The 26666-nt window shown below is 35.7% G+C and overlaps 1 protein-coding gene across 2 annotated transcripts in view; it reads right to left on the bottom strand.

Moving 5' to 3' along the window:
* The window catches only part of LOC105213954 (uncharacterized), a 286125-nt gene extending 281977 nt beyond the window's left edge, over positions 1–4148 (bottom strand). For both annotated transcript variants that reach the window (XM_029041474.2, XM_029041475.2), the window contains exon 1: positions 2948–4148. The gene's annotated coding sequence lies outside the window, so the exon portion shown is untranslated. The remainder of the gene's footprint in view (positions 1–2947) is intronic.
* Positions 4149–26666: the final 22518 nt, after the last annotated feature.

Below are 26666 nucleotides of genomic sequence, written 5' to 3'. Positions count from 1 at the left end.
CGGCAGCCAAATAATCAATTTGTTGTTGTTTTTGCTGTTTCACCTATTTTTGTTTTTACTTTTTCTTTTTTCTTTTGTTATTCCAGCTGGCACACTTGTCTCGTTAGTCGTCGATTGCTTTGTGTGTGCATGTGCGCTCAGAGTCTCGTTCTGTTGCAAGGTCAGTGAAATTGCACTGAAAAGTTGTTCAAATGAAATGAGCACAATGACTTTTAGTTAGAAACAATGTGTGTAGTCAAAAGGAGAATAAAATCAAATTGGTTGTTAGAATTAATTTAATTAAAGCGCTGTTTGTGATTCATTTCTTTACAACAAAATGTTGCATTTGGATTTTTTTATTTTAATTTTTGTTTAATCTGAAGAATTCTTTAATATTAAATACAGTGTGGTGCTCAACTAGTTAGATAGGTAGCTAGGTTAAGTGGTTGTCAGACGATGCATCTAGATCATTACGAGGTCCATTGTAAGATTATCTTCTCTGAACAACTCTGTGGCCATGATAGAGCTAATCAATTCAAAATGCTTTATGTGGGGAAACTTCCGAAACTTTGAGATTTTGAGCCGTTCCATAAGTTCATAAAATAGTTTAACCCAAGTATAATATATAATATATGAGTCATTTCTTCGAAAGTTTATATTAAATTTCAATTTCAATTTAGAATATTTTTAGAGTGGTTTCAGATAAAAACGGGAGTTTGATCCAATCGATTTGGTAGATCTTTATGGATCTTTTCATTTTTTCTAAAAACTCATGAATAAAATAAACTTATGTTTCTTAAGATTTTATCCGTTCCATAAGTTCATAAAATAGTTTAACCCAAATAACATTTCTAATATATGAGTCACTTTTTCGAGAGTTTAAATTGAATTTTGATTTCGATTTAGAATATTTTTAGAGTGGTTTCAGATAAAAAAGGGAGTTTGATCAAATCGATTTGGTAAATCTTTATGGATCTTTTTATTTTTTCTAAAAATTCATGAATAAAATAAACTTATGTTTCTTATTAATCAAAATTTTTGCAAAAACAAATTTTATTAAAATATATAAGATAAAAAAATATTGAATTGAAATAAACAAAATATTTCGTTTTGCAATCCATTTCGATTATTTCTCTGATATATTCAAGCCAGAGCTTTATTAAATTTTTTAAATTCCTTCTTATTTGCTTATGACTGATTTAATTAATTAAAACGATAAAAGTTGAGAAGTAGATCGAAAAAAATGTTTTGATAAAAATATTATTTTACTTTTTGTTTGTTGACATTTATAATTTTTTTATTTTACAATCCAATTGGAAGTACGAAATCCTGATTTTATTTTAATAGAAAAAATTCGTTTTGAAGTATACATTTTTTATAGTTCGAAGTATACATTTGATAGAAGCTTAAATATTCAACACATTATGCTATTATTTGGGAAAAATATAACCGATTTTTAGGAAGTACATACTTTGTACTTGCTGCTTAGAATGTTTTGCTTCAAAATTTTTATTATGGACCAGCACTCCTGCACTCTCAAAGACTTTTGACGAAAAATTTAGTACGCATTTAATGTCTAAATATCCAAGAGAACCCTGGCTTCCTTGGCAAAGAAACATACAAGAAGCCCCTTCTAACTATGATTTAACGAAAACGACTTGCAGACTTTGGTGTCTCCCATTGGCTTTACATCGCAATCTGTGCAATGCGCAATCTGTGGAAGTGTGTCATTTAGAGCGATTAATACACAAGCCTAATTAATTTACCACCAAGAAATCAGTAGTTCTACTATTAGATATTATGTTTCCTGCGTAGTGGAGCATGGTGGTCGATGTGTGTCGATGTTTTTATTGGTGTGGTGTTTGTGCAATTTATGGGGTTTTGTATAAGGAAAAATTCGTCGGTATACCTAAAAATATTTTTTTGTGGAGGGCTGAGAAACATTTTACTGTTATGTGGAAATTTCGAAGGATAACGACCAAAAGTACATGTCGAAGTTAAAGAAAATGTTTTTTCATGAAAATTTCATCAATGTTCTGGTATGACCTTTATTTTGTTTTGACTTTAACACACTAGAACATCTCTGGGGTGATCTTAAAGAGCTGTCTGTGACAAAAAATATCTAAAATATTGATGTCTTTTTGGGTATAGTAAGAACTACATGGAAATCAGTATAAGTGGCGCGTTATCGGAATTTTATTATATGAAAACGCAACCGATATAGGGCAGTATTGAAGTTAAAGGGCTATACATTATCATTATGTTTATCTCAAAATATATCTTTGTTTCTAATCTACTAATCCTGAAAATTTTTTGAAGAACTTCATATATTTTATTGAAAACCCATATGATCGAAAAGTTTTTATTTGAAAAAATGTTCAATATGTAAAGAATATATAAAATAAAAAAATGTAAAATAACTTAAATTAATTATAAAAACTTGTTCTAAATACAAAATAATTTCAGTGAAAAAAAATTCGAAAATCGGAATTTTTTTTAATTTTTTCTCTTCATCAATTTTTTTGGGTAGAAAAATGTACGCATAATATATTTTAAAAAATATTTAATTTTTTTGCAAACAAGTTAAAATGTAATTCTCTTAGAATTCTTTTCTCTATATAATTTTTTAGCGCCTCACATGTCCATTAATGATTTCTCATTTAATTTCATTAATTTCCGAATGGTTATACAAAATCACAATTTACTTGAAGTGTTCATTAATATATTGTCTACATGAAACTGCAGTTGTTGTTGTAAAAATATTTACAAAAAAAATAATAATTTTGATAATTCATAAAGTATTGAATTGAATTATAATAAAAAATTGGTGCTCCAGAAAAATAAATTTCTTTGAAAAATATGTATTTGAAATTCTCTTTGAGCTCATTCATTGCATTTTAATACATGCCACACAGTCCCTAAAGAACTTACAGCTAATTTAAATATTTAACGGTAATTGTATGCTTACTATTTACTTGCAGCTTCCTTTAGAGTGTTTACTATTTTAGTTGTTGCAGTAAAATTGTATTTTGTTGCTAGTGTTGTTGCTGTTGTAAGCGTAAACTACAACCTAAGCTTTTGTAAGTAAGCAATTTGGCAGTTTTAGTTACATTTAAATAGTGTTTACTTAAATTTGCACTTTTAGCTACACGCACTAGAATGTCACTTTCCGCTTGAAGTTGGTGCTAAATGACCACAAATTTAACAAGCTTTTTACACACGCAACACTTTAATTTGGCATTTAAGTGGCGCTTAACGCGAAATTAGCAGCATTATGGCAAAGCGTACACACGCGCGCACTAAGCGAAACGGAGCGGAGTGAAACACTAGAGCTTACTAACGAAAACGCTTTAACTAGCCGGGCAGCAGGCGGAATGCTGAGCTAAATGCAAGCAGATTGCAGCTGCAATTGCCACAGCCACACTGGAGTATATATGTGTGTTTGTTTGTGTATTTCCAACACTGCCACGTCTCACTCACCGTTTTTGGGGCTACGCGCCGCGCTGCTTACGCCGAGCGCGTCCTGGACGCGTTTCACTTTTGTATACACTTTTTACACAGTTTTTATTGTAGCTCACAACTGTTGTTGTATTTCGCTTGAACTACACCAGTTTTCACCGTGCAATTGCACACATACACACACGCGCATATATATGTATCTTTGATTTTTCGTGGGCACCCACTGGAGAATTTTTCGCTTGCACAACTTTACTTCCTTTCAGCGGCAATTCGAGATTTTCATATGGCGCTTGAGCCCCAAAACAAATGGGCGTTCACACAATTGCACACATACACACACGCCCGCACACGTCACGTTTACACGCGCGTCCAACAAAATATAGTTTAACGGTATGACTGATTTTTGCACTACTTACTGCATTGGCATTTAGCGCGCACAGAACAGCTGCACAAACCGCATCGCACTGTTTTGTAAGCCGTCAGAATCGGCACGATACGCTAGTTGCTATTTGCCGTTTAATTTTCCCGTTACTGAATACGACGACGACGAGTAAGCGCTGCGCCGCATACAAAGACGACGGTTGACGACGAAAAAAAAATGAAATGAAATAAATTGCGAATAGTTTAATGCTACGGAATGTTACGCGTAAATCCCGAAAGTTCCGACCGTACCCGCGGGATCGTAAACTCTCACTGAAAGATTTTTATGGTACACATAGATGAATGCCAAAACACACATCGGTCAGCAGCGCACCACAGTCGTCACACACAGCTTCCAATGGCATTCGGCTAACGCGCCTTCGTGCGCCACTTTCGAACGACGAATGTGCAGAGGTAAATGCGAAGCGACACATACCAATAAACAGCTCTGCCAACAGCTGGAGTGTCAGCTTGGAAAATTCACAGCATAGGCATGCCCAGCATCCGAGCGCATCCAATCCAGCCGCCGTGTAACGGAGCGCGCTTGAGTGCACACGAATAACGGTACACGAGCGTCAAGCTTTGCGCCTCGTTTGGCTGTTGCCGCAAATTAACGGTAGTTGTCGCGCTTGTTCGTGCGCAGCGCTCTCTTCGGCTAGACTGGAAGTTTGCTGTGTTGTAACTCTCGGCGGTGCGTGAGCGCACATTTGCCGTGGAAAATGTGTGCGCCTGTAAGTAGACTTTGGGAAACCCCTTCGTCGCTTGTCGCTTACATGTTACACACAGGCGGTTTACATGTGACGCGTGTGCGTTGTGTAAACAAGGCGTGTGTAATGTGACGGGTTGGCGCTTCCAGTGAGTTGCGAGTGAGTAAAGCTTTTACTGACGTAAATACGACTGACTTTCTCATATTTACTGTGCTGCTTGGCGCTCATTTGCTATAAAATTGTTAGGTATTTATGTGGAGCGGTAAATATCCACAAATAACGGTTAAAATGCTAAATGTTGAAAAATAGAAGATTTTGTAATTTCGAAAGAAAATTTTTTTCTAAATATTTGCAGAAATATTGAAAACTTTAATATATGTATACTCGAGGAAACTCAGAAGAAACAATTGTTCATATCAGTGATAAGGCCTTACCTGGAATAATAAAGATTTCGCCTGACTTTTCGAGACATTTCATATTCTTTGACCGAGTGGATTAAGTACATGTGTGAAATCCGAAAGACCATGACTTCAAAACTACATTTGACATCTTGAGGTACTCTTATCTATTTAAAATATGTAATATTACAACCACGAAAGAACCTAGGTCCTGGCAGGAACAATATTTTCTGAAGTTCCTCTCAGAGGAGAAATATAGAATACGCGTTTTTTATCTATGATTGTCTAGTTCTCATCCCGGTACAAGTACAGACTCGTGATAGTCTTACAATGTACAATATCGGAGAACTGTGTACAGATGATGACAGTCTTTGATCGAATATAAATACTAGTTGAATGATATGAATAAGTGGTCCAGAAGTCAAATCTTGGATAACACCCTAACCCATGTACGGATGAAAACTATATGGATGGTCTATGGTCTTCATTAATACTTCTTGATAGAATTTATCTGGTTAGCTACCTTTGAGATCTCTTTAAATGTCCGGTTGATTATTTCGGAATCTCATGTTTGATTCACATTTACGAGTTGTTGTAGAATGGTGCCAAGTGTACCATTTTTGGTCTAATATAAATTCGTTTTCGCTCCGGATATGTAGAGCAGACTTTTTTAGAAATATAAGTTCAAAATTTCTAATTCGAATGGAATTTGAGAAAATCTCGGGGTTATCAAATCAATGCTATAAGTATACGTGCTAAAAGTTTCACTATTCAGTAATGCATAGGAATAATAATAGTTATAAAGGTAACTTAAAGGCAATTTGATTTTTTATATTCCTTTTAAGGAAAGAGAGCTGTGTTTTTAGAAGGGTCCAGCTAAGACGATTGTCATAAATTTTAGATATTTTGCTTCAATTAAATAAAAAAAATATTCCTTAGAGAAACGTGTTTTTTTAAACTCTTCTTCTTCTTCTTTACTGTTATACTCTTTCATTCGCATTCTCTTCGTTTTTACTCATGTTAAAAGTTGTCTCTTAGGTTAATTGCAACTCTCTTTGATGCTTACAGGCGATGTCCGAATCAAGAAAGAGTTAGACCTACCTTAATGTGCGTAGTTTAGGGCACAGATATTTTTTTTCAGAAAGGTTGAGAATTTTTTTAATAAAATAGTGGATTAGTGAAGCAATGTGGCATTGGATAAAAGTAATTTTGATTATGTTTGATTAACAGATTTTTTAACTAAATATTGATTAAAAGAAAGAAAATATTTTTTTGTTTTCATTATTTTCTTTTACAAAAATATTTATTCAATCACTTTAGCTGTAATATGATAATAACAAATTTATTGTTATTCAACTTATAAATTATAAATTTTATCAGTATTTCATTAAATAATTGCATGTAAACAATGCCACAGCGTTATGATGCTGCAAAATATAAACACATAACTACATAGTTATATATATAAATATAACGGGGCAATGTAAATATGCAAACGAAGCTCTCTTCGGTTTAAGAGCATGTTTACAACGACTGGAATGTGGAAAATTGGAAAGTGTAAGAGCGAGAGCAGAGAAGTGCGAATACTTGCTGGGAGTGTAAATGAGAAAATGAGAGCGCTTGTCGAAAAAGCTTTTGCATACTCAGCTCAACAAGTTTTGTGTAAATTTTTATGGCAGATAAATTTGAGATATATGTGTGGTTTTGAATTTAACGTTATTTGTGATTTTTAGAAATACGATTTTCGATTTTTAATTAAATTGTTACATACATTATAAGTATTTATATTCCAAAAACGTTGTAAAAAAGTTATAATGAAAATTATATCAGAACTGTTAAATATTGATTTTATACTTAAAAATTTGCTTTATGCTGTTTTTGAGGCTTCCTTTTTAGGAAGACTTACCAGGAAAATTCTCGATAATGATTTAATGATTACAAACGCAGTGGATAAAAGTAATGTCTGAAAGTAGCTTTTATCATCTCCTATATGGCTTCGTAGATTAAAAAATCAGTCTCCTCATTAATAATATAGTTAATTGTTGCTTTTATCATGTCTGATTTATATTATAAGTTATCTAAATGTCCAGGTAATTGATCAATTTAGACAAGGACAAACTTATATCTTCTAATTGTTTACAATTTATCATATAATTGCGTTTTAACACAGCCCACATTGATCAATAAAAATTTTTATTGAGATTAGCTTTTACACATTTTTATACTCTCGCAACCTGTTGCACAGAGTTTATAGTTTTGTTCACATAACGGTTGTTTGTGTCACCAAGAAATAAAAGAGTTAGATATGGGGTTATATATATATGTATAAATGATCAGGATGACGAGTGGAGTTGAAATCCGGATGTCTGTCCGTCCGTCTGTCCGTCCGTCCGTCCGTGCAAGCGATAACTTGAGTAAAAATTGAGATATCTTAATGAAAACCAAAAACACATAAAGTGTCATAACTACGCCATAAATAAAGTTATAACAGTAAAATTTGGAATAAAGGATCGCACTAGGAAGGGGCATATTTGGATGTAATTTTTTTGGGGAAGTGGGCGTGGTCCCGCCCCCAAATCGGTTATTTGTATATATCTCGCAAACCAATGAAGCTATATAAACCAAACATTCTGCAGTCGTTTTTTTAGCCACTTCTTATTACAGTCCAAAAATTGAAGAAATCGGATAATAACCACGCCCACCTCCCATACAAAGGTTAGGTTAAAAATTACTAAAAGTGGGTTAACTCACTAACGAAAAACGTCAGAAACACTAAATTTCACATAAGAAATGGCAGATGGAAGCTGCACTCAGATTTTTTTACAAAATGGAAAATGAGCGTGGCGTCGCCCACTTATGGGTCAAAAACCATATCTCAGGAACTACTCGACCGATTTCAATGAAACTTGGTTTGTAATAGTTTCCTTACCTCCCAGTAATATGTTGTGAAAATTGGCCAAATCGCTTCACAACCACGCCTACTTCCTATATACCAGAACTTAGAAGATGATCTGAATCGTTTACTTCACAATATATAAAGTAAGCACTAGTGATGATATCGGGGCAAAACTTTGCACAAATACTGTATTTAGCGTGTGGCAGGCTTAATGTAGATTTTTTTTATGGTAAATCGAACTTAATCAGCATTTTAATAGAGCAAAGGCCGGTTAAATTGGCTATAATAGAGCAATCAACTAATTGTTCAACTGACTAACCAAATCAACTTATACAATTCGGTTTGAGAATATTATCCATTTTATTTAGTTGAAGATACTTACACAAAGCTATCAAATAATAATTGTTTAGATTAACTAAATTGAATTAACATCTTAATTGCCTCAATAAATTGAAACATTTGAATACGGGAGGATAGAAATGGACTGTCAGCTTTGGAAGAGCTTTAAACCTTTTGTTTTATAAGAATGCTAATCCTAATCTGTAGAACTCTTCAGCTTTTTAAAGGAGGGAGATTCATTGGGAAACGGCTCATAAGGTACAAATGTAAAGAAAGTACGTGATAGTTTATATTTTATGATATTTTTGACATCTCGGACACCCTTTTGACCTCTAAAAATATTCTTTTGCTATGTTATTTATGACAGGCATTACCAAGTTTAAGTTGGCTAGAAAGGCCACAGTGTTAAGTTAAGACTTTTTTTTTAAATAAAAGAAGCTATAATCTCTAGAGATTATCTTTATCTTGAGATATATAAACTTATTGCTAATCACAAAAATACATTAAAATTCAATTTAAAAATTAAATTTTATCGCAAACGTCCAAACAAAAAATTTATAAATTCTCTTTAAGTTCCAACTAATTGAAAATAACCAATTTAAAGCAAACAAAAAACAAAAAAAAAATCAAAAATAAAATCCCGAAATTAAGCACATTACCTCGCCCAGTCCAAGCACTCAAAAGCCTTATCTCTTTAATCTAATAAGCAGTTAAATGCAACTCAATGCTTTTGTGGCAGGAAGTTAAAGGCCAATACATATCGCCACACTGCACCATCTCCTCCAACAACAACCACCCTACTCATACCAGCAACAAAATAAGCGTCGTATATCCTGTGGGGTTAATTCAGGGACAAACAACGACAGACACAGACAAAGCTAATTAGGTTTTCATATTTCATTGAACCAAATTAGCGTAGCATACTTTTCAACCTTTCACTCATTCACCAAGCAGTCAGCCAGCCAGCGTGTGGCCTACCAAGCGACCGACCAACCGCCAGCCCACACTCACACACACGCACACATCTTCCGTTTCCGTTAAATCGGCACAAACGAACGACCGGCTATACCGGCCCGCCTCTGCTCGCCAACAGCGGTTGACCAACACAATTCGCAGCGGCAACTGATTGCGAAGGCTAAATGCACAAACACTCACACAAACTCACCAAATCACAGATACATCATATCGCGGCTCTTTAGCTTAATGATAACGGGATGTACTAAGTGTACCGTGTTTGAGATAGAGGTGGTGGCGGCGATGGGGCTGAGTCAAGGTAAATCAAACCATTGTAGCTGAGTTGTGTTGTTGGTGGTGGTTGAGTTCGTGTGAATCGCCAGTGGCTGTGGCAAATTTATGTTGTAGTCTACGTTGGATTTAACTGTTTGTTCTTGTTGCTATTGTTGTTGTAATGCCACCGTGCTGGCACATTGTGGTGTGGACAAATCAAGGCAAAGCGCTACATTTTAATTGAGGGTCAATTATGTATTGTGGCACACATACATACCTACAGCCATATAAATATATGCATATATGTGTTTGCATTTAACCGAGTCACAGCAACCGCGAATAAATGTATTCAAGGCTTATGCAAATGTATTTTACTGTGTCTGTGTGTGTATAGTATATGGCTACCCTTTATAGGTGACATACATCCTTGATATGTTATTTATCTGATTGAAGCAGTCTTTGTAGGTAGAAAGGCTGCGAAATCAACTTTGTTGGAATGTTAATCTAAGCTAAGAATGCTTACATTAAACTAATTATTTAATTGCAGTTCTTCTTCTTCTTGACTGGCGTAGACACCGCTTACGCGGTTATAGCCGAATCCAAAACAGCGCGCCACGTATCCCTCCTTCAGTTTGGCAGTTTGGCGCCAATTGGTTATTCCAAGCGAAGCCAGGTCCCTCTCCACCTGGTCCTTCCATCGGAGTGGAGGTCTCCCTCTTCCTCTGCTTCCACCAGCGGGTACTGCATCGAATACTTTCAGAGCTGGAGCACCTTCATCCATTCGAACAACATATCCTAGCCAGCGTAGCCGCTGTTTTTTTATTCGCTGGACTATGTCTATGTCGTCGAATAACACATACACCTCATCTTTCCATCGTCTGCGGTATTCGCCGTTGCCAATTCTTAAGGGACCATAAATCTTCCGCAAAACCTTTCTCTCGAAAACTCCTAGTGCCGTCTCATCGGATGTTGACATCGTCCACGCTTCTGCACCGTAAAGTAGGACGGGAATGATGAGAGACTTGTAAAGTTTGGTTTTTGTTCGTCGAGAGAGGACTTTACTTTTCAATTGCCTACTTAGTCCATAGTAGCACCTGTTGGCAAGAGTGATTCTGCGTTGGATTTCCAGGCTGACATTGTTATTGCTGTTAATGCTGGTTCCCAGGTAGACGAAATTATCTACAACTTCAAAGTTATGACTGTCAACAGTGACGTGGGAGCCAAGACGCGAATGCGCTGACTGTTTGTTTGACGACAGGAGATATTTCGTCTTGTCCTCGTTCACCACCAGACCCATACGCTTCGCTTCCTTATCCAGTCTGAAGAAAGCAGAACTTACGGCGCGGGTGTTGTTTCCAATGATATCGATATCATCGGCGTACGCCAGTAGCTGTACACTCTTATAGAAGATTGTACCTTCTCTGTTTAGCTCTGCAGCTCGTATTATTTTCTCCAGCATCAGGTTAAAGAAATCACACGAGAGTGAGTCACCTTGTCTGAAACCTCGTCTGGTATCGAGCGGCTCGGAGAGGTCCTTCCCGATCCTGACGGAGCTTTCGGTGTTGCTCAACGTCAGCTTACACAGCCGTATTAGTTTTGCGGGGATACCAAATTCAGACATCGCGGCGTAAAGGCAACTCCTTTTCGTGCTGTCGAAAGCAGCTTTAAAATCGACAAAAAGGTGGTGTGTGTCGATCCTATTTTCACGGGTCTTCTCCAAAATTTGGCGCATGGTGAATATCTGGTCTGTTGTTGATTTTCCAGGTCTAAAGCCACACTGATAAGGTCAAATCAGTTTGTTGACGGTGGGCTTTAGTCTTTCACACAATACGCTCGACAGAACCTTATACGCGATGTTGAGGAGGCTTATCCCACGGTAATTGGCGCAAATTGTGGGGTCTCCCTTTTTGTGTATTGGGCAGAGTACACTGAGATTCCAATCGTCAGGCATGCTTTCTTCCGACCATATTCTGCAAAGAAGCTGATGCATGCACCTTATCAGTTCTTCGCCGCCGTATTTGAATAGCTCGGCCGGTAATCCATCGGCCGCCGCCTTATTGTTCTTCAAGCGGGTAATTGCTATTCGAATTTCTTCACGGTCGGGCAATGGAACATCTGCTCCATCGTCGTCGATTGGGGAATCGGGTTCGCCATCTCCTGGTGTTGAACTTTCGCTGCCATTCAGCAGGCTGGAGAAGTGTTTCCTCCACGAACTCAGTATACTCTGGTCACCAATAACTAGATCACCTCTGGGGGTCCTACAGGAGTGTGCTCCGGTCTTGAAACCTTCAGTTAGTCGCCGGATCTTTTCGTAAAATTTTCGAGCATTACCCCTGTCGGCCAGCTTGTCAAGCTCTTCATACTCACGCATTTCGGCCTCTTTCTTTTTTTGTCTGCAAATGCGTCTCGCTTCCCTCTTCAGCTCTCGGTATCTTTCCCATCCCGCTCGTGTTGCGGTCGATCGCAACATTGCGAGGTAGGCAGTCTGTTTTCTCTCCACTGCGAGACGACAATCCTCATCATACCAGCTGTTTTTTTGACTTTTCCGAAAACCAATGGTTTCGTTTGCAGCTGTACGTAAGGAGTTTGATATGCCGTCCCACAGCTCCCTTATACCGAGATGCTGATGAGTGCTCTCAGAGAGCAGGAGTGCAAGTCGAGTAGAAAATCGTTCGGCTGTCGGTTGTGATTGCAACTTCTCGATGTCGAACCTTCCTTGTGTTTGTTGACGTGTGCGCTTTTGTACACAGAGGCGGGTGCGTATCTTATCTGCTACAAGATAGTGGTCCGAGTCGATGTTGGGACCACGAAGCGTACGCACATCAAAAACACTGGAAAGATGTCGTCCATCTATCACAACATGATCGATCTGGTTGCGAGTGATTCGATCCGGGGACAGCCAAGTAGCTTGATGGATTTTCTTATGCTGGAATCTAGTACTACAGACGATCATATTTCGGGCCCCGGCGAAGTCGATCAGCCTCAGACCGTTTGGTGATGTTTCGTCATGGAGGCTGAATTTTCCGACTGTTGTGCCAAAGACACCTTCTTTACCCACCCTAGCGTTGAAATCGCCAAGCACGATTTTGACATCGTGGCGGGGGCAACGCTCATAGATGCGTTCTAGGCGCTCATAGAAAGCATCTTTGGTCACATCGTCCTTCTCTTCCGTTGGGGCGTGGGCGCAAATCAGCGATATGTTGAAGAACCTCGCTTTGATGCCGATTGTGGCAAGACGTTCATCCACCGGGGTGAATGCCAGGACTCGGCGACGTAGTCTCTCTCCCACCACAAATCCAACACCGAATTTGCGCTCCTTTATATGGCCGCTGTAGTAGATGTCACAAGGACCCACCTTCTTCCGTCCTTGTCCCGTCCATCGCATTTCTTTGATTGCGGTGATGTCAGCCTTTACTCTTACGAGGACATCAACCAGCTGGGCAGAGGCACCTTCCCAATTAAGGGTCCGGCCATTCCAGGTGCATGCCCTTATTTCGTAGTCCTTTAAACGTTTGCAGTGGTCGTCATCAAAATTGCAGTTAAATGACAATAAATCCATTATACATTCATTCATATTTTAATGACTCTAAAGCAAAAATATAAGCAACAACCTAGCCTAAGTCGTCTTTAGGCATCACAGCTAGGCCATACTGCAGTCCAAGCAACAAGAAAATGCTCTTAAGAGCAAAGTTTTACGTTCTTAGTCAGCGCACTTCACATGAAATACCTTCATTATTAATTCTTGAAAGTAATTGACAGCTTTGTGATAAGAAGAGTACCTCTGGAGTCAAATCTTATGATCTTGACAAGAAAAATTCCTTAGGGGTCCCATCTTGTGATATTAAGCTGTCAAAGTGACAAGAAGAATACCTCAGTGGTCAAATCTTATGATCTTGACAAGAACAATTTCTTAGGGGTCTCATCTTATGATCTCAAGCTGTCAAAGTGACAAGAAGAGGTGCTCTTAGCTTTGTTAAACGTTGGTCTAAAGAATTTAGTGATCCGTATATTACTAAAATTCTTTTTACAACATTGGTAAGGCCTATATTGGAGTATGGTTCTGTGGTATGGAATCCTAGCTATCAATCCCATTCTGATAAGCTTGAATCCGTTCAAAAACAATTTTTACTTTTTGCTTTAGGCCACATTGGGATTCAAGATTGAATCTTCCCCCGTATACTAGTCGTTTAAAACTTATAAATCTTCCCACACTCACTAGTCGCAGAGAAATGCTAGGTATAATTTTTCTAGTAAAACATCTGAATGGTTTAGTTTGTAGTTCATTCCTTTTGTCTGATATTAAGTTTAATGTCCCATTGCGTTCATCCAGGCAGTTTAGACCATTATTTCTAAAATCTTCTAGAACAAATTTTGAGTTAAATGAACCATTCTGCCGAATATGTCATGATTTTAATTCGCATTCCAGCACATTTGAGCCATCTGACTCAATATTTAGCATCAAAAAAACTATTTTGTCTTCTCTTAATAAATAATATTCAGAAATTTTTAACTTTTTGTTTTTATAAATTTTTAAATCTCAGCTGTTGAAATGTTTCTTTCTGTAGCTGAGCAGTTTGAGAACCGGACGCTTAAAAATCTCTTGCCTTTCTAGACTCGGCAAATTCCGCTCGTATGCGGACTGCGCCCCACGCGTCGGTTGGGCGGGAGGAGGGTAATCGTTTGGGTTAATAATAAGAATACCTCAGTGGTCAAATCTTATGGTGTTATGCTGTCAAAGTGTCACAAAGAGTTATTTATGCGTTAAGTTTCACAATATCAGTTAATCCACGTTGCTTGAAGACACGTCTTAGTCATCAGTCAGATATTAATGAACCTTAAGGAATAAGTAGTTGAAGTCTTCTTTATTTGAATTTCATACATCTTCATTGGACTTAGTTTACTTTGCGATTACATTACCATTTAACATCTGTTTGACAGCTGTCATCTAACGTCTATATGTCATCCATTGGCCTTTCCAAATCGGACATCCATCTGACATCTCTTTGACAGGTGCCTTCTGACAGATATATCACACTTGACAGGTGACATTTTACATCCGTTTAACAGGTGAGATCTGACATCCCTTTGACAGGTGCTATCTGACAATCATCTGTCACCTGTTCAATAACTATCATCTGACATCTGATATTCATCTGACATCTATTTGATAGCTGACATTTGACGTCCATTTGACAGCTGTCAAGTGACATACACCCAATTTCCGTTTGACAACTGTTATCTGACATCCATATCCACTACATAGAATTTTGTATTCGACAATTTAGATTGCGGCGATAGCCTTCTAAACCACAATAGCTCCCCTCTATCGTGTTAGAAAGATATTTCCCCTTAAAAAATTCAGATGATAACCCACTTATTTTTTTCTCCCCTCTATTTCAACCACCCTTCGCTGAGCGCAATCCCTCTCGAGGACTATCTAAAAATACTAACTTCGAAGAACCTTTCAATATTTCATTACTGTGTCTCCGCCTCATCACCCGCTCGTCTCAAAGCATTAATCTTCAGCAGCATCTTTGTTTATGAACTCTTTCGCAAACTTTACTGCAATTTCGAAGCTTGTCTGTACTCGTATGTGTCTGATTTTATGTCCAGTTTTGTTACCCCATTTCATTAGAGATTTCGGTTTTAATTTCTACACCACACACACATTTACCTACGATACATACATGCCATACATGTGTAAGTAGTTTCGCAAGCACTTGTGGGAATTTAATTTTCAACTGTGTGTCTTGTGTGTGCAATAGATTTTGTCGGTTTGTTGTTGTGTTTCTGTTGTTATTGCTTTCTTTTTTTTCGATTGCGTTCTCCAATTTCCATTCTCTGGGTCACAGTCACACAAAAATTCACAAATGCAACAACCAAACAACAACAACACTGCACTCACTTGTTGTAGATACTCGTTTGTTGTTGTTGTTGTGATAATTAACAAGTGTTAATTGACTTAATTACTTGCACATTTGAATTTGCCACAGTCTCGGTATTTGTTTGCTTTTAATTCCAGCATTCTGCCACAGCCACTTTTGAGGGTAAATTTAATTAACTGCATTAATACTTGAACCATGCATATTATTGTAGATGGGATTGCGTATAAACAATTCCTAATTCTTAAGTGATTCGTTGCAATTTAGTTTTGTTTAATGAGAGAATACAAATTTATTTATGTTTATGAATTTATTGTTGACCACAAGCAATGTTTTTATTGTCTTATAAAATGTGTGCTGCAAAATCTGAAAACCGTTATATAGCAGCTAATTTTTGATGTAATTGTATTTTACTCGATTTTAATTTTCCGTAAATATTAAGTATTTTTCACAGTTTAATTGCTAATTTTGATAAATTGACATATTTTTCGAAATGTTAAATCGTGATATATCTTTCTTACATATAAATACCACATTTCCCATCAATTCCGACGGTTTCCTGTTCATTATTATCGAAATTCCACATTTTTTGAAATTTCGAAAGATCCCGGTTTGTAAAATATTTAACTCATTTATGTTCAAAAATAAATAAACTATTGGATTCTCTTACAAAAAGACATACCCAGCATGTGTATCAAGATTTGTACAATTCTGCTGAGTGGCTTCTGAGTTATGAAGGTTATCCGAAAGGAATGCAGTGTCACGCCTATTTACGAAAACTTTGAATGGATCCTATTTCCTCCAGTTATGTGATTTAATAAGTAACCCATCCAAAGTACTTATTGATCCTCTGCGGAAAGATATGAAAGCCACAAATTTGACTCAGAGCTCAAGTTTAAAAGACGAATCAAAACCTTCATATAATAGTTTGGAAACCACCGCGCTAAATGAAGGATCTTCTAACGAAACATGAAACTGAGAAAATACTTTTTAAATTGCATAATGGTTTCCGAAATTATGCTAAGACTTATTGCTGTTTCTCTAGATTTAGAAAGTTTGGGACCTCAATGGGTTCAGTGGTGATAAATTCAAGAAGAATACAGAAAAATAAGGATTAACAGTCCAACTGTCGAGTACCATTGACAACCGATCGACCTGTCGATAGTAGTTGGATGCTTCCAGTACTTTACTGAATCAACCTCAGTGATGGAAATATAATGTATGGGACCTCAATGGGTCCAATGGTGATAAATTCAAAAAGAATACAGAAAAATAAGGATTAACAGTCCAACTGTCGAGTACCATTGACAACCGATCGACCTGTCGATAGTAGTTGGATACTACCAGTACTTTACTGAATCAACCTCAGTGATGGAAATATAATGTGACAGTAAATGCATACAATGGTTGTCTTGAATTCCAGACTTTTTCCTTCACAAGACACAAAACTTAAAATAAAAATCACTTATGGGCTAAACCAAACCTACTTACTGGAAACACAAACAGTTTGCCTTATAACTTTCCACGATAAATAACGCACCTTAACGCTATTTAAAAGAAGAAAAAACTAGGTGCTACTTTTAGAACTGGAAGAGAAAGGAAGAGATAAAAGTGAGAAATAGAATTTCATAAAAGTATAGGAGTCATTAGAATAGATTGGGAACTAACACCGATTTTTCGTATGGAATTTCTTCAAAAATTATCAACTCTAACGCCAGACTGTACAGTATCTCTCAAAGAGTAAAGGATTTCATAACAATTTGGAATGAGGATAGGGACTTGGCCAATATCTCTACCGAAAGCTATGAATCTGTATAAAAATGAGAAAATCATCATTGTACAGATGACAAATTACAGTTGACTACTTGAAAAAATCTTTAACGGTGTTTATAATAGAAACATATAATAACTAGAATGTACCCTTAGTCGCATATTTTACTAATACACCATGCATAGGTACAATCTCACAAATTCAAGAAATATTGCATTCCCTTCTATATAAACATACAAACATATGTACATGTATATGGCGTATAACAGTATTTGGGTCACAACAGTCTCGATTGATATGCTGTCAGTAGCTTATGGTTCAAATGCACGAATATATATATATATATATATATATATATAACTATATATGTATGCATGTTTTTTTGTAATCAAATACGTTGCTGACTTTTTTCATATCTTTTCTATTGGCACATTGTAGCTGTTGTTGTTTCCGGAGTTTTGTTTTTGTTTTAGTTTATTCGTGAACTACTTGCATGCGGGCATTTTGCTGCAAACAATAGCGTTACGTCGTTTGTTGCATGCCATATAATAAACTCATAACTGATACGCGTATGCACAAATTGTCTGTCATCCTTCAGCGTTTTTGCGCGTACACCACTTGATGCCTTCATAAAAAGCCATTCGATCGCATAAATATTACTAGTAATATCTTTTTTTCCACGCACGTGCACTTTCATTACTGCTTGCGAATATACACTGTAGGAAATGAAACATATTTGAGGGGTATTCGAAAGGATATGTTGAGTAAACTATGTCTCTATAGATCCCGAAAGATGATGTCTCTCAGAGTTTTTTTCAGCGAATTTCCTCCAGATTATATTAAAAAATTTATTAGCAAGATTTTTCAAGTGATGTATATTTTTATTTTCGATTTGGGAAAATTTTTTGAAGAAACTCCTCTTGAAACCTAGAAATATAGTTTGTTTGTAAATTCATAGCGTTCTATCTCTGAGTTTTGAATTAAGATTCAACAGGTTCCTAAAATCTAATCACTGCTGGTTTCCCATAATGAAATTATTATTGAAGAGAAGACAGTGTAAAGTCTTCAGCATTCTATAAATATTTTTTTTTTGCATTTAAAATTTGGCCTTTTATTTATCAAATATTTTCTTCGCGGAATTCCCCTTCAAATATTTAAACCTATTTATCAGCTCCCTGTGGAAACATTTGTGCGCTGAATCAAGTTTCGATAGCTGAGTTTACGGCTATAAGTCGATTTATAATACCTGGATTGAGACAAACAGATTGATATTTTATGAAGAAGGTATAAAAAAGTTTAGAACTATAAAAATACAATATAACTTTCAATCCAGTGTGCTCATGTGTTATTTTGTTTGAATCTGTAAGATATTGTTTTTGAGAGATATACTGAATGTTTGTTACATTTCCATTACCATTGGAGAATATATTTTCGAGGAGTTTTTGAGTTATTTAATATTGTAAATATAAATAAAGTTTCTACACGTTTTCTCTTTTATATAAATACATTACACTTCTCATGGTAGAAATAATAAAATTTTGCCTACATTCAGGCGGCTTAATAATGTTTTATGCAATTTGCATACCATTATTGGTTGGATTAAGATTAAGGCTAAGTTAATTTTAAGAGTACTATTTATTTCTTAAAATAGTTCCAAATAAATATAGCCACAGAGCTGATAATCAGTCAATGTTGCCTACATTTAGACGAATTAATAAAATAAAAAATAGCTTTTCATAAAACTTTTGTACTTTTCCATTAGAACGATTAGAATTTTAACCAGAAATTATCAAAATATAGTTAAAAATATGAGAAAATTCAAAAAGTGCATGTACTTACTTGTTACTTTTGTTGTTTTAGTGAGTAATATAGTACATATATCTGAATCTATAAATATATATGCACATAAGCATTGTAATAAACGCTTGCGCTCGTCGCTTGTAATTCGATTCAAATCGTGTGTAACATCCAGCAGCAGAAGCAACAACAACAACATGGCAGCAGCGGAATACTGATGAGCCTGACAAGTAGCGGAAGTTGCAAATTTGATATGGCGTTGGAAAAGTGCAGGCAGGCAAATTCAAAAATGTGTAGCTGATAGACTGGCAGCTGGATCAAATATTTTTTACGCAGCCACGCTGTAAACGTGCACTGTTGCATGCCACATTGCCGCAGGGCAGGCACTCTCGCCAAATGTGTGTGTATGTGCCACGCATGCTTGTTGACTGTTGACATTCTATCACATGCACCGGCGCTAAAATGAGAGCTACTAGAGCAACAAATCTTTATATAGATGTATGTGAATATTTGCAGTAATGCGCTGAAAAAACAGCGGCAATTTGTTTTTTATCGTCTTGTATCTTTGCTTATAACAAAACGGTTCTGTAATATGTCATTAATAGGGCTGTCATAAATTTTGACGCAATTTATATTTTTGGGGTTGCCAACTTTCAACATCCAAAAACTATATTTCTAATCTAATCTAATCTAATCTAATCTAATCTAATCTAATCTAATTCAGATGTTTTTTTTTTATATTTTAGAGGTATTGAATTTTGTTATATTTTAAAATGATTGCATTGAATAAATAGCGAAAGCTTTAGAAAAATTAAAAAAAATGTTTGCAATAAAATAAAAATCCATGCTTTATAGTTTTTAAAAAATATTGCAATTAATTTTCAATGACTTTTATTTGAATATACCATATTTACATTTTACATTTTTATAGATACATATATATTGTACCTATGTATTTATAGACTTAGTTAGAATTATTTCAATTTCGTTTTTTTTTTTTTTGTTTTTGGCTGTCATTGATATCTACTGTCTGGCTTAACTTTTCGCAAACAATTGTTTTATTGATGCAGTATCATATAACAACAAAAAGCGAAAACTGTGTAAATTATGAAAAATTTGTCGCATGCAAGGAAAAGCGCTGTATGTGCAAAAATTGAAAGCCATCAAATGTGAGACATGTATGTATATGTAAACTGCCTAACCTTTAACTACTGAGGTGAAATATTTGGCGTAGTTACTGAGGTGGGGGTAAATTTTACCCCTTTATAATCTATAAATAATTTTTGTCAACGAAAATTTTTTTTAAATTTATTTGTTTTTAATTGTAATAATAAAACACATTTTTAAAATAATAAATTTAAAGAAATCGAACTTCTAGTTTAACAAAACAAGGACTTGATTTCATAGCCACTTTTCTTAAAACTAAAAAACAAACTACGAGGTGTAAAATTTACCACCACCTCAGTAGTTAAAAGTTAAACCCTTCCTTCAAACATTTACCTTTCAAAATATCACAGTAACACACATACCATCACCATTATCTTCACACATGCCTCTGTATATACATACGCATTTACACGCACTTGCAGAGCCTTCAACCGTTATGCACGCACATTAAACCGACAAAGTCAGCGAGTTAATTGACGGTAGTCGAGTGTGTCGAATGGTATGAGAGTGAGCACTCACCTATTTAATTATCTCATGCATCACACTTAATTAAATTCTATGAACCCACAGACGAAGCGGCACGCATCTAAATGCGCTCTCTATAACATTGATATATACACACACATACAGGCATAATTACAGGCGGAAACCACAATTTTAAATAAACTTTACATGAAAACGCACAAAGCAGCAATGCCACAGACGCGGACACAAACACATCCGCATCTACTCACACATATATGTAAACACCTTTGTAGGGACAAAGTTAGACGCGCCTTGATATGAGCTCACATACAGTTGTAAATTTACAGGTGTTTATTTACATAGATATCTATTTACTTGTATGTTTTTATATGGTGTAAAGGCTCTCACTTTGCTGCCCTTTGATGTTAAATGTACTGCTGCATACAACAATAATGTCGGTGCTATGTTTTCAGTTAAGGCAACAAGCGCGGGATTTGCTTTAAACGCCACTAATATTATGCGGATGAGTTGTTAGCGCTCACTTTGAAATGAATATATGTTGAACATATGTAGTAAATATTGAATATATTTATAGACCTAAATATGTATGTTGTTGGCATATAAAATTAGTTCTTTACGAATTATCCTAGATATTATGTCAAGAGCGTTAAAGAAGCTGTGTAATAAATTGCTAAAAATGCAGAATTTATAAATAAAGCAGCTCAAAATTAAATTTCTTTGTTATAAAATAAATACATTTTTTTTATTAAAAATTTATAATTTTTGTTTAAAAAAATATTTTTTTTTTTTAATTTTTAGATTTTGATTTTTTTATATTTTTTTTTAATCATTTTCGTAGAAATTTTAAAATTTTGCACATGGTTAACACTTTTTGAGTTTCTGAGTAAATTATACTTTAATCTCCTACCTTTCATTTCATTTATCTTCGGTGACTGGTGCTAGTCCCAAATGGTACAACAGTGCGTATACACAGCTGCTTTTATGGAGTGTGCGTATGTACTTGAAGAAAAGGCATTATATATATATAGTATATATTATTGGCGTAGGAACCGCTTTAAGCGATTATAGCCGAATCCACCAGAGCGCGCCACTCATTCCTCCTTTTTGCTTTTTGGCGCCAACTGGAAACACCAAGTGAAGCCAGGTCACTTTGCACTTGGTCTTTCCACCGGAGTGGAGGTCGTCCTCTTCCGCGGCTTCCTCCAGCGGGTACTGCATCGAATACTTTCAGAGCTGGAGTGTTTTCTTCCATCCGTACAACATGACCTAGCCAGCGTAGCCGCTGTCTTTTTATTCGCTGAACTATGTCAATGTCGTCGTATAAATCGTACAGCTCATCGTTTCATCGTCTGCGGTATTCGCCGTTGCCAATGTTTAGAGGACCATAACATCATGATCCTTAGTACGTTTGCAGGGGTCGTCATCAAAAGGGGGGTTTCTCATCCGAGGCTCGGTGTTTGTTTTCATTGGGGAGATTTTTTTATGTGGTGGGTCCCAAGCCCTACGCACAACCGCACAAGCGGGCTTCGCCTTCTCACTTTAGCTCGCCTCCAAACGGATGTCTGTTAGCTACCCAGGGAATACTTGGTCTAAAACCGGAAGTCGTGAGCTGCTTGAGTCATATGCAAAAGAATCGTTCCTGGCCACTCCCAAGTGAATGGCAATCAGAAACTTTCCTCACTTGCGTGAACTTCTACATATGACCCCATCCCCCAGACATTAAGTGACATTAAAATTGACACAGAGTTCACAGAAATTTTAACTTTGGTTATGTTATGTTGAATTCGTACATATTTGCCGAGCTTACCTCTCCTTAGTAATAGGGCTGGCCACTGTCCTATTGGGGTCCACGTTGTAAGTTAAAAATTTTATCGAATGCTAGTTGTGGAAACTGCATGGAGGAGGACGAGATGGAATCATCTCATCACTTTCTTCTAGAATGACAAGAAAATTTTCGCGGATCTCACTTTTCTCGCGAAATAGCAAGAATAGAAGTTAAAAATCTCGGCAAATTTCTTAGAAGTGCGTTTTGTCGACTCCTAATTGCTAATCTAAGGGAGACTCAGGTTTCACAAAGGATTGTGTTCTAAAATCTACGATTGCCTTATTGAAGATTTTCTATACTCTAAAGTAATATAAATAACCTTTTAATATCGGCAATCGGCTTTAATTGTATTGAAATATTTCTGAAGTGAAAATACTAATTATTAAATCAACTTTTTTTTTTTTTTAAGAAAGGTAGGGTAGTTCTCTCTACACATAAAGGCTAGTCAATAATTATCCAAAGGAATTATTAAAAAATTATTTTATATTTTTATAAATAATAAAATGAAAAATTGGATCATAATGAAGAATATTGACTTTTACTTTATGCTTTTAACTGTCACAAAATCTCCCAAAATGATATTAATTATTGACTTTTTCATGAATAAAATCATAGAAAAGGACACTATATTCCGTTTTATCTGCTTTCATGTCTTCTATTTCTACATTGTTTCACCCAAAAATATTTAAATAATATTCTTAATTTAGTCTTCTTTCAGAATTTAGAAAATACAGCACATGAAAATGAGATTAATTGAGTCATTAACACTTCAATATTATTATTTTAAGCACTTTAACTTCAGTAATTTGCTCTAAAAATTTTTGAAAGTGTCTAGAGATAATTGAAATTATTTGTTGAATGAGCATGAGCAATGAGAATGAGCTTATATTCTTTGAAAAGAAGAACGAAGTACTCTATAGCGACTAAATATTCGGTAGTAAATCAATTTTGATGTTACATTTAGCATACATATAGGCGCCATATCATTTAGCAATATTTTTATATTCTCGCAACAAAAGTTGCTAGAGAGTATTATAGTTTGGTTTACATAACGGTTGTTTGTATGTCATAAAACTAAACGAGTTAGATAAGATTATATATTAGTTAGATTATTTATATCATAATTACCAGGGTGACGAGACCAGTTAAAATCTGGAAGTCTGTCCGTTCGTTCAACGGATAACTTGAGTAAAAACTAAAAAGTTGGTACACATGTTCCTAGGGACCGTGAGAGGGTTGCTTTCGAAAATGGCCGAAATCGGACCACTGTCCCACCCACAAAATGGCGCAAATCGAAAACTGACAAGTGTCATAACTAAGCCATAAATGAAGCTATGAAATTTGGTACAAAAGATTGTTCTAGGAAGGGGCATATTTGGATATAATTTTTCTGGGGAGGTGGGCGTGGCCCCGCCCCCAAATAGGGTATATCTCACAAACCAATAAAGCTATATAAACTAAGCTTTCTGCAGCCGGTTTCCTTACGTACCCCACCAAACACCATAAAAATAGTTGAAATCGGATAATAACTGCGCCCACCTCCCTTACAAATAGCAGGTTCAAAATTACTAAAAGTGCGTTAACTCACTAACGAATAACATCAGAAAACCTAAAATTTGCAGAAGAAATGGCAGAAGGAAGCTGTTCCAAGATTTTTTTACAAAATAGAAATTGGGCGTGGCGTCGCCCACTTATGGGCCAAAAACCATATCTCAGGAACTACTCGACAGATTTCAATGAAATTCGGTATATAACATTTTCTTGACACCCTGATGACACGTGTGGAAAATGGATTAAATCGGTTCACAAAAACGACATCTTCCCATATAACTCAATTTTGAATTCTTCTGATCCGTTCACTTTATAATATATAAATTAGGAACCAATGAAGACAGCGGAATAAAATTGTACAGTGATCTGTGGCATCACTTGTGAAAAAATTGTGGAAATCGGACTATAACTTTTCAACTCCCCGGATATCGGATAGGAAGAACTGAGTGCATAAGGATATTTTTTACAGAAAATATCGATAAATCTCTCAGATATCTTAATTTAATTAGGAGGAAATCTTTTTCTTCTAATAGTGTGTCTCTGTACCTAATTATAGGATTTTCAAAAATACGATGGGCTTAATACCTTATAAATTCGTTAAGGGAGAGGTCTGGGTTTTCACTTTCGAAAAATCGATCTCATTATTTAACATTTCAAGAATATGTCCTCAAAATTTTAATCCGATCTAAGCAATATTCATGAAGTTATTGTTTAATTAGTCTCGGGGCCTTTAACGCTCTAACTCTAACAGCTACGGCTTTAAACGCGTTTCTCTCAAAACTACTTTTTTGTAGTCCGTGTTCACTGCCATTTGAAAACTACTCGACCGATTCATTTCAAACTTGGTACACATTTTCTTCACATAAAATACCTCCTCCCCACGTTTAGCAAAAAATTTTTTTTATCATTAAGGGTGTTTCCCAACCTGAAAATGGCGGAAATTTTAGTCGAAAATAACGGTTCACACTTTAGATGGCCGCCAAAAATGTTTAAATAAAAACAAGTAAGGAAGGGCTAAGTTCGGGTGTAACCGAACAATTTATACTCTCGCAATTTATTTATTTAACTTTATTAATAATATATAATACACAATTTGACCCACATATTCGTCATATATATTGTATAAAGTCCATTGAAAGTTGGAAACCCTAATATTAGGTTAGAAGCACCGAGGTCCTCATATTCGATATATGGGGCCTTGACAACCTATGGTCCGATTTCGGTGATTTTTAGAATGGGGCTGCCACACTATAAACGTAGTATTTGTGCAAAGTTCTGCATCGATATCTTTACTAGTGCTTACTTTATATATTGTAAAGTAAACGATTCAGATCGTCTTAAAATTCTGGTATATAGGAAGTAGGCGTGATTGTGAAGCGATTTGGCCTATTTTCACAACATATTATTGGGATGTAAAGAAACTATTACATACCAAGTTTCATTGAAATCGGTCGAGTAGTTCCTGAGATATGGTTTTTGACCCATATGTGGGGATGCCACGCCCATTTTCCATTTTGTAAAAAAATCTGAGTGCAGCTTCTATCTGCCATTTCTTATGTGAAATTTAGTGTTTCTGGCGTTTTTCGTTATTAATTAGTAGTTTTCAACGTAACCTTTGTATGGGAGGTGGGCGTGGTTACAATCCGATTTTCTCCATTTTTGAACTGTATAAGGTTGAACCTAAAATAAACCTTTATATACCTTTAGTAGTTTGCGAGATATGTACAAAAAACTTAGTAGAGGGCGGGGCCACGCCCACTTCCCCAAAAAAATTACATCCACATATGCCCCTTCATAGTGCGATCCTTCATAGCAAATTTCACTTCCATAGCTTTATTTATAGCTTAGTTATGGCACTTTAAGTGTTTTCGGTTTTCGCCATTTTGTGGGCGTGGCAGTGGTCCGATTACGCCCATTTTCGAACTTAACCTTCTTATGATGCCAAGAAATAAGCCTTATAAGTTTCATCAAGATATCTCAATTTTTACTCAAGTTACAGCTTGCACGGACGGACGGACAGACGGACGGACAGACAGACATCCGGATTTGAACTTTTCTCGTCACCCTGATCATTTTGATATATATAACCCTATATCTAACTCGTTTAGTTTTAGGACTTACAACCAACCGTTATGTGAACAAAACTATAATACTCTCTTAGCAACTTTGTTGCGAGAGTATAAAAATAATAATCAGAGAACGTTTGGGGGGAAGATTTGTTTAGAATTTAACTAAGTTTTTATGGTTTTTCATTTTCGGATAATTCCCGGCCGAGTTACAGTGAACACCGCAAATTTTTTCTTTTTTCAAGACGTCCTAGGGGAAGCTCTGTCACGGGCTAAATTTTGTGTCAATCGTGTGTTATCTTAATAAAAATATAGCAATAAATAGCGAGAGTATAAAATGTTCGGTTGCACCCGAACTCTGCCTTTCCTTACTTGTTTATACATATTTTTGATTTTTTATGTTCTTTTTTTATTTTTTTGTAAGAATTCTTGATTATTAGTATTTTTTTAATATTTTCAGTAACTGCATTATTTAGTTATTAAAAAAAAATTATTATAATATCTCATTACTATTAACATTTCTTTTTTCAGTTTGAAACCTCGATCATACGAAATTTTCTGTTCATGAGCTCGGCTGATTGTCATAAATACAAGAATCTGTACTAAAAGGTATTTCCATTTAAGAAATTGAGGTTTTTTAAATATATTTAGAATTTCATTAATCATTTGACGTAAAAAAGCCATACTCGTTTGGCA

The sequence above is a fragment of the Zeugodacus cucurbitae genome, chromosome 6 (genome assembly GCF_028554725.1).
Source record: "Zeugodacus cucurbitae isolate PBARC_wt_2022May chromosome 6, idZeuCucr1.2, whole genome shotgun sequence".
Taxonomy (NCBI): domain Eukaryota; kingdom Metazoa; phylum Arthropoda; class Insecta; order Diptera; family Tephritidae; genus Zeugodacus; species Zeugodacus cucurbitae.
The sequence above is the reverse complement of the archived record's forward strand: the minus strand, read 5'-3'. Positions and strand labels throughout refer to the sequence as shown.